This window comes from Chrysochloris asiatica, unplaced genomic scaffold, assembly GCF_000296735.1.
Source record: "Chrysochloris asiatica unplaced genomic scaffold, ChrAsi1.0 scaffold00034, whole genome shotgun sequence".
NCBI classification, from domain to species: domain Eukaryota; kingdom Metazoa; phylum Chordata; class Mammalia; order Afrosoricida; family Chrysochloridae; genus Chrysochloris; species Chrysochloris asiatica.
Window position 1 is genome coordinate 5,144,905 of NW_006408552.1, and position 11,670 is coordinate 5,156,574.

The following is an 11,670-nucleotide window of genomic DNA, read 5'->3' on the forward strand; positions in this document are numbered from 1 at the left end:
AGGTCCTCTGTGAACTCTTGGAGTCCTCCCTGAACTCCCAAGGTCCTCTGTGAACTCTTGGAGTCCTCCCTGAATTCCTGAGGTCCTCTGTGAACTCTTGGAGTCCTCCTTGAATTCCCGAGGTCCTCTGTGAACTCTTGGAGTCCTTCATGAGCTCCCAAGGTTCTTCATAAACTTCTGAGTTCCTCTGTGAACTTCCAACATCCTTTATGAATTTCCGAGGCCCTTCGTGAGCTTTTGAAGTCCTTTCCGAGGTTCTTTTTGAGGTCCTTCATGAACTTCAGAGGTTCTTCATTAACTACTGCAGTCATCCATGAGCCCTGGGAGTCCTCCATGAACTCCTGAGGTCCTCTGTGAACTCTTGGAATCTTTCATGAATTCCTGAGGTCCTTTGTGAGATTTTGAAGTCCTTTCCAAAGTTCTTGAGGTCCTTCGTGAACTCAAGAGGTCCTTCATAAACTCCTGCGATCATCTGTGAACTCCTGTAGTCCTTCATGAACCTTCAAGCTCCTCCATGAATCCCGGAGGCCCTTCATGAACTCTTGAGCTCCTTCGTAAACCTCCGAGGTCCTTGGTGAACTCTTAAAGTCCTCTGTGAGCTTTCATAGCCCTTCCCAAGATCCTTCAGCCTGAGCTCTTCTGGCCTGGGCTCTCCTACCACGCTGAGCTGTGCTCAGCTCTCCTCCCCACCCACTCCGGCTACCTCATGCCCTGACGCCTCTGCCCTGCTCAGGCCTGACCAAGACATGGAATGTCCCAGGCTGGTGATTTGTTTCCTGGGCAGCCAGTCATTTGGCACATCTTCATACGAGTAGTCTAAATATTTGCTCAGTGTTTATATGGAGGGTAGGTGGGCATTGGGAGCTGGGGAGGCAGGACACTGTGCTGGGCTCAGGTGGGTGGCCTCCCCTTCCCTTCTTCACCTAGCAGACCCCTGCTCTCTTGTGAAGCTCCAACGGCACCTGTCCCCTTGTGCTGTTTGTGCGACACTTGTTTTTGTTTTTGACAGAGGTATGACTGACAGCAAAGAGCAGGAACCAGAAGTGCGTAGCATGATCACCCTGTGTCCCTGAGGACCTATGTAATCAAAGCGCAGGATCATGATGGGTCACGCTGGGCGTGTCTGCTTTTTTTCTATTTTAGTATAAATGTCCATCCCCAACCATAGGATAAGCACTCGACAACAAAGTCAGTTGGAACTGCAAGGTTGGTGGTTCAAACTCACCAGGTGCCCCTGGTCCTAGCGCTCCATGGAACCATGTGTTCGTTTGAGCATGCAGCCATGACTCCAGTTGTCACCATGTGTGGAGGGATGCCAGAGTCCCCCATGCTGGCTGACACCTCTCCTCCTGCTCCCCAGCCCTCCGATGGGAGCAGCGGCCTCGTCCGCCTGGAGGGCCCCCGCCGGCTGCAGTTGGAGATTAGTCTCCAAGGCCACTACGCCAGTTGCCATAGGCACGCAAGCTGGAGACGGGATTGCGATTTCTCATCCTGGTCACGAAGGCAGAGGCCTCCCCGGCCCGCACGCTAGGAGCCAGCCTTTAAATAAAAGGGAAACCTGACCCCGGAGAGAAGTCTGCCCACCAGAGCAGCCTCTGGTGGTGCAGGCCTGGGCACTGGACCTCCGTATCACCAACAGGACCCCAACTTCTTTGGGTTTGAGGGTTCTAGTTGTGGTCTTCATGGACATGGGCCTGGCCCCTCTCTGGAGGGCCAGTCTGAGAATCTTGAGCACCCTCTCACCCGAGGGCGATGTCTCCAGGAAGCAGTTCTAATCCTAGGCCTCCCTGGACCTGCCCAGGGCACTTGGGGGGCTGGGAGGGGCCCCAGCTTTCCTGCCCTGGGAGTGGAGTACCCTAGGAGCTTTGCTTAGTTATTGTTTGTTTGTTTAAGAATGAAATTTCTGTTACTTCTTTACACCTTGTAAAAGGAATGCCTACTTATCTTGGTTAATTTACAAAGAACTGAAAAGGGAACAAAAGACATTCGTGGAGTTGGACAGTCAGAAGTTCTGAGGACACTGGGTGTGTTCAGTCCCCATCGGGCATTTTGACTGCCCGTGTCCCTTTGTGTGGGTGTGTTTGGTGGTGGTGATGGTGGGGGCTGTATTCATGGACCTAGAAATCTTTTACATTTCCGTTCATTGACTCAGGGTAAATGTATTGTTGTTGTTGTTAAGTGCCGTGGAGTCGATTCCAACCCATAGCGACCCTGTATAGATAGGGTTTCCAAGGAGCAGCTGGTGAGCTTGAACCACCAACCTTGCAGTTCATACGACTTTGCATTCTGACGCATTAGCCCACAGCGCCACCCCAGGACTCCAGGGTAAATGTATAGAGTCTGAGACCTCACTGTGGGAGGAGCTGGTGTTTGGGGCTGGTGGGCTGGGAAAGAGCTTGGCCATAGGTGTGGGGTCTGGCTTTTACAGAAAGCCCATCTCCTAGCTGTCTGTTCAGAAGGCAGGGTGGGGCAAGGACAACTGTGCTGGCTTTGATCCTTTTAACTAGGTGACCCAATCCCTCATCTTTTAAAAACATTTTATTGAGAAAATGATCATACGTGAACTAAACCAATTGCTGTCATGTCGACTCCAACTCCTAGTGAGCCCACGTGGGTCAGAGTGATCTGTGCCCCAGGGAGCTTTCAGTGGCTTGATTTTTTTTGGATATAGATCACCATGCCTTTCTTCTGAGGTACTTCTGGGTAAACTTGAACTTGCAACCTTTTGGTTAGCAGCTGAGTGTGTTAATTGTGTACACCACTCAAAGATTCCCCCACTCAGCCCAATGTGAGGGGGCTTCAATGGAATGATTGGAATGAAAATATAGTGGCGTTTTTCCACAAATTTTTTGAAGTTCCCTTGTATATTTTTACAAACCAAATCACCCGAGGTGTTAGCACCCAGATCTAGCTAGAAACAGGACATTGTAAGCGCCGCCCCCCCCCCCACCATGCCTAGTCCCTCTGGTGGTCACTTCTCCTCTCCTTCCCCCTTTCCCCCCACCCACACATCAAGTAAACCACCATGCTGACTTCTAACATTGTGGTTGTATGTTTGAACTTTGTGTAAAAGAATCCTCCAGTGTGACATCTTGTGTCTGATTTTGTCACCACACTTGAGCAATCGCGATGTGGGGTTGCATGCCACGTTGTTTGTCCACCCGTCTGATGTCTTTCCCAACACCCTGGGCTCCAGGGAGGAGACTCAGAAAGTAGAATTCTGTCCAAATGATTGTCGATTGTCAAAGACGTAAAGTTTGTCTCCTTAACAGGTCAGAGGAAAGAATTTGTTACAAACATAATGTATCAGCTAAAGGGGACGTCCTAGTGGCATTGTGGGTAAAGCGCTCAGCTGTCAGCTAAAAGGTCAGCAGTTTGAACCCGCCAGCCGCCCTGAGGGAAGAGAAATGTATCAAGTCTGCTTCCATAAACTGTGCCGCTATGAGGCAGCTCTGCTCTGTCCTACACGGTCACTATATGTGTTGGAATCAACTAGATGGCAACAGAATTTTATAGCAGTTCAGTAAGCACATGAGAAATGATACCTTCAAGTGTCCAGAGATCTGGGATGTTGTCTGTCTGTCTCCTCTGGGTCTTTGTTTCCCCATATGGGTATGGAAGTGGTTAGAAGAGGAGCCCAGCTCTGAACTCTGACAACCAGAGTTTGTTTGCTGTTACAATTTTATTGATTAAACAGACTCACTTTCTTCAAGATAGCTGCCCTTGCCCTCTGCTCACATCATCCCAGAGCCACATTACTGGAGGAGGCATCAGCACTGAATCTCTCTTTAAGAGCTTTGATGGGTGGGTAACTTTCACGAGATTACCTCCAGAGATGGGGAACTCAGTGCCTTCAAGGCAGCCTACTCTTCTTTTGGAGTCATCCTCCTAGATGGAAAGTTTTACCTTCTGTTGAACCAAAGCCCGTATTCCTATAACTGCTGCAGGACAGTGTGTTGTGAATGAATGTGGGCTTGGTACAGTACTGAAGAAGCCAGGATTCAGTGACGAGAGCTGTAATTGGATCTTGCACAGTGGGTCTGATTCTGGCTCATAGAAACACAATAGGACAGAGTCTAAATGCTCCTTAGACTTTCTGAGGCTGGAAATCTTTACAGGAACTGACAGCCTCATCTTTCTCCCGTTGAGTGGCTAATGGATTAGAACCACTGCCATTGAAATTAGTAGCCCAACACTTAACCCACAGCGTCACCAGCGCTCCTTTGCCACTTGAATTAAACCAGTCCAAGCCTACTACCATATGACCTTCTCTGTGGTTTCTGAAACTGAATCTTTACAGGAGAAGACAGTTTAATCTTTTCTCTCATGGTAGGTTAGGCCACTGTTTTCTGTTAGCAGCCCAATGCCTAAAGCACACTGTCCCACCTGGGCTCCTTGGCCACTTGAATGTTACTGTTGTCGTTAAGTGCCGTTGAGTTGATTCTGACTCATAGTGACCCTATATAGAGTTTCTGAGGCTGTAAACATTTGTTTTTTGAAAGTTTTTTTTATTGTGGATTGAGTGAAAGTTTACAGGACAGATCATCAGTTTTACAGTCAACAAATCATACACCTTGTTTCATTACAATGATTATAATCCCCTCCATGTACCATCAGTTAACAGTATTTCTCTCTATTCACTTTAGCTCTTTTTTTTTTTTTTTTTAAACACTCAGGCCTATATAATAATTTACACCACCAAAGGGCACATTCTGCAAGTCTGCCTCCTGGCCACCAGCTTTTTTATTTTTGTAATTTTTATTGTGAATTCTGTGTTAGTTTACTTGGGTGAACGTTATCAGTGCAATAATCACAATCCCCTGCATGCATCATCAAACACTCAAAGGATACACCCCACATTCCTGCCCCCTGGCCGCCAGCCCACAGCCCCTCTTCCTCCCTGAATCCAGAGTCCCCAGCCGCTCGCTCTGTGCACATCATTCCTAGTGTCACTTCCTCTCCAAACTGGGCCTCCTGCTTCCCTCTTCTCCCTTGATGGTTCCAGGGATCTCTGCTCCTGGACTGCAAAATCAGCCACTCCCCTCCTTTTGTTACCAAACATTTACATTTACCTTTTCAACACTCACTGTCAGACCTGATAGCAATCATTCCCTATTGAACCACAGGAGTCCTTTCCCCCTCACCTTTTATTAACCCCATCCAGACAGGTTGGAAACAATTCAGTGGAGATTTTACCTTTCCCTGTATCCTCTGGAGCTAGGTTCCCTATTGAAAGCTTGTAAACCAGTCACTTAATGCCTTTGTAGTCCCCCCATTTTAGTTAGCCAATGTCTAAGTTGCCCATCTCTGTCGACCCTGTGTACCAAGGGGGTGGGAATGATCCTCACTGTAGAGATTTGTCCTCTCCTTTGTCATACTGCATCCTCAAGCAGAGGTCAAGTTCATCCATTTATAGTGTGTTACTCCTTTTATTTTTTTTCCTCTTCTTTCTTCCTCTAGTCGTGTTCTGATCATCCAGCCATTGATGCCAGGTCAAATGGGTACTATCTGCTAGTGTGGGTGTTCTTGTGCAGCCCTCCTCACTTTATATCAGCTGGACGCTTCATACTCCGTTCTAGTCCTCTGGGGCCGTGTCCCTGCCTCTGGGCCCAGGAGTCCCCAGGTCTCATCATACTGCTGGTTAACCAGGTCTCAATCCAGGTTAATAGGAGTCTATTGAATGCGGTCGAACTTAGTTCACAATTTCATTGCTTTTTTCTCCCACTTCCCCTATCGGTGACCAACATGGTCAGCAGCAGGACCATAGGCCTGCTAGTGTATGCCCTTTGAGTTTCAGTCTCGGAAGGGGGTTTGCCTTGAGGGACCTGACCACTTGCCTTGATGGCTCCCTGGGGAACAACTTGCTTGTTCTTATAGTGGCCACCAGCTCTTAGTCCCTCTCTTCCCGCGAACCTAGAATCCTCAGCTGCTCCTTCTTTCCATGTCCCCATCTCTGTCTACCTCTGTCTCTGGTGTCACTGCTTCTCTGGATAAAGTCTCTCATTCCACTTGTGCTCTTCTCCCTTAATGGTCCCAGGGTCCTCTGTTTCTGGACTGTAAGATTAACCACTCCCCTGTTTTTGTTACAAAACTTCTACCTTAACAATTGTGAAGAGTCGCAGTTAGTCATGATAACAATTACTCATTATTGAATCATAAGAATCTTATCCCCATCTCTTTTCATCAGACCCATCTAGACAAGATGACAGCTATTCAGTGGGGACTGTTACTTCCCTCACACACTTTTAAACTAAACTCCCTCTTGAAACCTTGTAAGCCAGTCACTTCGTGCCTTTATTGCCCCCTCACTTTAGGTAGCCAATATTGAAGTTGCCCATCCCTATCTGCCCTATTTGGAGTCCTGGAGTGGCGCTGTGGGTTAATGCTCCAGACTGCAAAGCTGTTTGAACTGCAAGGTTGGCAGTTCAAGCTCACCAGTTGTTCCTTGGAAGCCCTATACAGGGTCACTATGGGTCAGAACCAGCTCAACAGCACTTCACAACAAACAACTATCTACCCTGTGTACAGAGGGGATAGCATTGATACTTGATGTGAAGACTCCTTCATTCTCTGTTGGTATCTAGAGTAACTACCTCCATGAGTATAGGTCAAGTGAGGTTGTAAATCTTTATGGGAGTAGACAGTCTCATCTTTTTTCCGTGGAGTGGCTGGTGGGCTCAAACCACCAACCTTGTGGATAGCCATCCAGTGTTATCTTACAGAGGCCCCACGCGCTTGATCCAGAGCTCAATGATCGGTTGCATTTTTGTTGTTGGTATTGTTTTTCCTATTGTATTTGTCAGCAGTGCCACAAATACAGACTCTTAAACTTGGAATGGATTTGAAAGTCACCTCTTTCAGCCCCTTCTCTGGCGTTCCAGATCCTTCTGGCCACATTCCACAGAGACATCGCCCAGCCTTGGATGCCCGCCAGAGCAGGAGGCTCGCTACCTCTGACACCACTGTCTGAGGACCAGCACCTGAGGTGGTTTGGGGTGGGACTTGGCGGCTTTCACCAGTGGGATCATGTCAGGACGACACACATCTGCTGTGTCTTCAGGTGTTCCAAATAAGAGTGGTACCCCAGCAGGAAAGTGTCGGATTTGATGCTTGGGCAGACTTTCATCAATGAGAAAGATGGATAAAAATAATGGGAGTTATCAGGAGAGTCTTGGAGACAGAGGTCTTTAAAAATAGCTCCCAAGGACACAGTGAGTTTATGTTATTGGAGGCACATCTCAGAAAAAGAGGGTGAGAAGGGTTGCATAGCATAGCCCAGAGAATGTGGGTGTAATCAGTATCACTGAAATGTACATGGAGAAACTTGAATTGCTGTGTATATTCCCAACAACAACAAATAAAATACATTATTAAAAATAGATCCCAGTTCAACTGAATTTATTATGTACTCCTCCCAACGATGCTGTGATTGTAGGATAAGCACTGGATTGCGAACCACAGGGTTGCTGTTCGAGCCTACCAGCCGCTCCGTGGGAGAAGGATTTACTGAGATTACCAGCCTTGGAAACTGCATACGGGGTCACTAGGGGTTGGAACTGATTGGATGGCTCTTAACAGCAGCATCAGCAATGCTGTGAGATAGTCATCTAATTTGTTGAATGTAATCTGGCTCATTTTACAGATGAGAAAAGTGAGATTTAGAGAGATTGAATTAACCTGCTCATAGGTAGGTAGGTAGAATAAATTAGGTTGATGGATAGATATAATAGATGGGTAGGTAGGTAGGTAGAAAGAGATGGCTAGAAAGCTAGCTAGATGATAATAAGGCAGGTAGGTAGGTGGGTGATAGATAGGTAGACGTTGTTGTTGTTAAATGCCACTGAGTCGGTTCCAACTCATAGGGACCTTGTATAGGGATTCCGAGCAGCAGCTGATGAGTTTGAACTACTGACTTTGCAGTTCAGACCAACCTTGCAGTCCAGTACATTAACCGGCAATGTAAGACTCCAGATAGTTAGCTAGCTAGCTAGGTAGATTGGTAGGTTGGTGGTTGGTAGGGTGGTAGGTTGGTAGGTTAATTAACCTGATCTTTAGACTAGAATCCTAGAAAGTTTTTTCCTTCTTGACAATACTTGGCATTAGGGCTTTGAAAAATGTGTTAGATTGATCTGTTTTTATTTACATCCCACTTTTCCTCAGAGGAGTGCTGGTGTGGCACTTTAGAATAGGCACTGGACTGCTATCTGCAAGATTGGCAGTTCAAACCTACTAGCTGTCATGCAGGGAAGAGATATAGCCTTGGGGATCCTGTACAGCGTCGCAATGATTTGGAATCAGCTCCATAGCAGTGCGTTTGGTATTTGGTTTCTTCTGTTTCAGAAGGGATGGTAGAAAGCAGACAGGAAAACAAGGGTTGGAGCCTACATGAATCATAATTTGAACCTATCTGTCATGAGGTCTGTTTCTGATAGGAATACGTTCGGCTGTAAGTAACCTTAGACTCAGAGGCTTGAGACTTTAAGAGTTTCTAATGCAGCAAGAGGTCTGAAGGTGGTGGTCCAGCCCGGCCTGAAGTGGCCAGTCGGGTACCAGAGGAACCAACACCTCCATTCCCAGCTCCTCCGTCTCAGGCAGGGGTTTTAGTCAATCTGGTCTGGAGGGACTGCACCCACCAGGTAGGCAGCATCGACTAGGATTGTGCAGCGCAGACCTTCCTTGGACACTTTGCCTTTTCATTGAGGTGCCTCGCTCCCTGACTAGAACTGTGTTACGTAGCTGTTTGCGTAGCTGTCTTTGCATAGCTAGTGCTGCTGGGACAGAAATACTGCATGTGGATGGCTTTAACAACGAAATGTATTCTCCTCGGTTTAGGAGACTGGAAGTTTTGAATTTGGACCACCAACTCTAGGGGAAGGTCCTTGTCTCTTCAGCTTCTGTTTCTTGACAATCATGTGGCGTGGCATCTGTCTTCCTCCAGCTCTGCTTCTTGCTTGCTCTGTCTGCTCCTTTACGTCTCAAAAGAGATTGATTCCAGACATACCCTATACTTACCACATGGACTGCCAGAAGAACAAATAAATCTGTGTTGGAAGAAGTACAGCTAGAATGCTCCTTAGAAGCCAGGATGCTGAGACTCGGTCTCTCATATATTGGACATGTTATCAGGAGGGACCAGTTCCTGGAGAAGAACATTGTGCTTGGTAAAATGGAGAGTCAGTGAAAAAGAGGAAGACCCCCAATGAGATGGATTGACACAGTGGCAGCAGCAGCAGTGAGCTCAAACTTAGCAATTGTGAGGATGGCATAGGACTGGGCAGTGTTCTGTTCTGTTGTGCAGAGGGTGGCTCTGAGTTGGAACTGAGTCAGTGGCACCTAACAATCACAAAGACAACAGCCATAATAAATCTCACTTCCAAATGAGATTATCATTGTAGGTATAGGATCTAGGACACAGTCCATAGCAGTAATCATCCTTGACTGCTGGGGAGCCTGGGAATGGGAATGCTTTGATTTTTAGTGTTGGGGGGTCAGTGGTGGCTCACCATAGACTTCTTGCCTTCTAGGCAGGAGACCTGATTTCTATTTCCAGCCAGTCTGCCTTATTCCTTCCCTCCCACCTGTCTGTTGGTGGAGGCTGGCACGGGGCTGTGATGTGGATCAGGTTTCAGCAGAGCTGCCAGGCTGAAGCAACTAGGAGAAAAGACCTGGCCATCTGCTTCCCAAAATCATGCCCGGAAAACCCTATGGATCCCAGCAGTCCAGTCCACACCCAGTCATGGGATGTACAAGACCGGGCATGAGTTGGGATGAGTTGGGAGCTGATTTGATGGTAGCTTACAACACTACAATAAACACTAGACTGTGAACCACAAGGTCTGCGGTTCGAGGCCTCCAGCCGCTCCGTGGGAGAAAAATGAGGCTTTCTGCTCGCGTGAAAAATTTAAAAGCCTCAGAAACCCTATGCAGGGTTGCTGAGTCAGAACCAACTCAGTGGCTCTTAACAAGTCAGGTAGAGGAGGTTGAGAATATGGTCTTTCATTAAATTCCATGCCCAGACTAAAACAGACGAATAACTTTGGAATAAAATGGAGGTCACGCGACTGGTAAACGCTGAAATCATTGCAATGTCTTTGCTGTTGTTAAGTGTCATTGAGTCGGTTCCGACCCATAGTGACCCTGTATAGGATTTCCCAGGAGCAACTGGTGAGCTTGAACCTCCAGTCTTGAAATTCAAACTCATCTTGCAGTCCAGTGCATTAACCCGCAGCACCACACCAGGACTCTGGGATGTCTTTGTTGTTGTTGTTGTTGTTGTTGTAAAGTGCCGTTGAGTCGGTTCTGACCCATAGCGATCCTGTATAGGGTTTCCGAGGAGCAGCTGGTGAGCTTGAACTACCGACCTTGCAGTTCAAGCAGCTTTGCAGTCTGGAGCATTAACCCACAGCGCCACACCAGGACTCCTTAGCTGCAAGTAAAAGGAACTTTCATTGAAAATGGATTGAGCATCTTGGACATCCAGTATTTCAAGCTGAAGTCAGGAGGTGGTAGATCCCAAGTCTTAAAGGACCAGGCTCTCCCCACGGGTCTGCTCTGTCATCCTCTGCTTCTCTTGTGGCCCCCAGGTTGCCATCATTGTAGAAGGTGTCTCATGCAGAAGGGAGACATTCCTGGTTTCAGTCCCTTTGTAAGTTCAAGAACTTAATTTACAGCTCTTGTGTCTCATTGGCCAGAATTGGGTCACATGCTCCTTTTTATGCCAACTCCAGGGGTGGGATTGTCCTGGTGGAAGCTTTAAGGAACCGCCAAGGTCCACCCCTGAGGAGTCTGGGTGGTACAATGGTTAAGAACTCAGCTGCAAATCCACCAGCCTCTCTGAGGGAAAAGGACCTGGCAGTGTGCCCCTTAAGGATTACAACCTTGGAAACCCTAGGAGGCAGTTTTGCCCTGCCCTGTGACCTCAGTAAGAGTCTGAATGGACGCGTAAGATCGGCCCCATGCTGGGGAGGGCCCAGGGGACCAAACACCTGTCTTTCGATCTGCTTTGTTAACAGGGAAGGATTTGGGGGACAGTGTTTGGGGTCTGCTAGGAAATGTAACTACCATCTTCCCTTGCTGTACATATCAGGGTGTAAGACCCCTCCAGTGACCCAGCCATTATCTGAGGGATGTGAATCAGAACTTCCCCCAACTACAGTGATGGGTCGCTATGAGTCGGAACTGACCTCATGACATTTAACAACAATGGGAATGGGCAGGGCCTAGACAGTTTCAACCCCAGTGAGCAGTCAATGATAGGGGAGATGGAACAAGGAGGGATCCCCTCTGCACTCCCCCAGCAAGGGGGGAGTGTCTTTGTGTTTGTTCTCTCAAGCATCTTTTCCAGAAACACAAGCATATGGCAGCGGATGGTGCGGGGGCCGTGTTTGGGTGGGGTATGTGCTTGTCTTTACCACCCTGCATGGTGGGGTGTGTTTTCTTCACTGGTTCCAACGCCCCAGCTGGTACTGAGGGCAGTGCGATGCCAGGCCGGCAAGCTTGTCGACTTCCGGAAAAATCCAGCCCTCCCCAGTGGTTTCTAATGGGGAAGGAATGGGAGAACTTATTAACAAACTCCAGCCTGACTGTATGTGAGGTGGGCTGTGTAGAGTGAAGCTCAAAAAGAAACCTAACAAAACTCACTGCCGTTGAGTTGGTTCTGACTCACAGGGA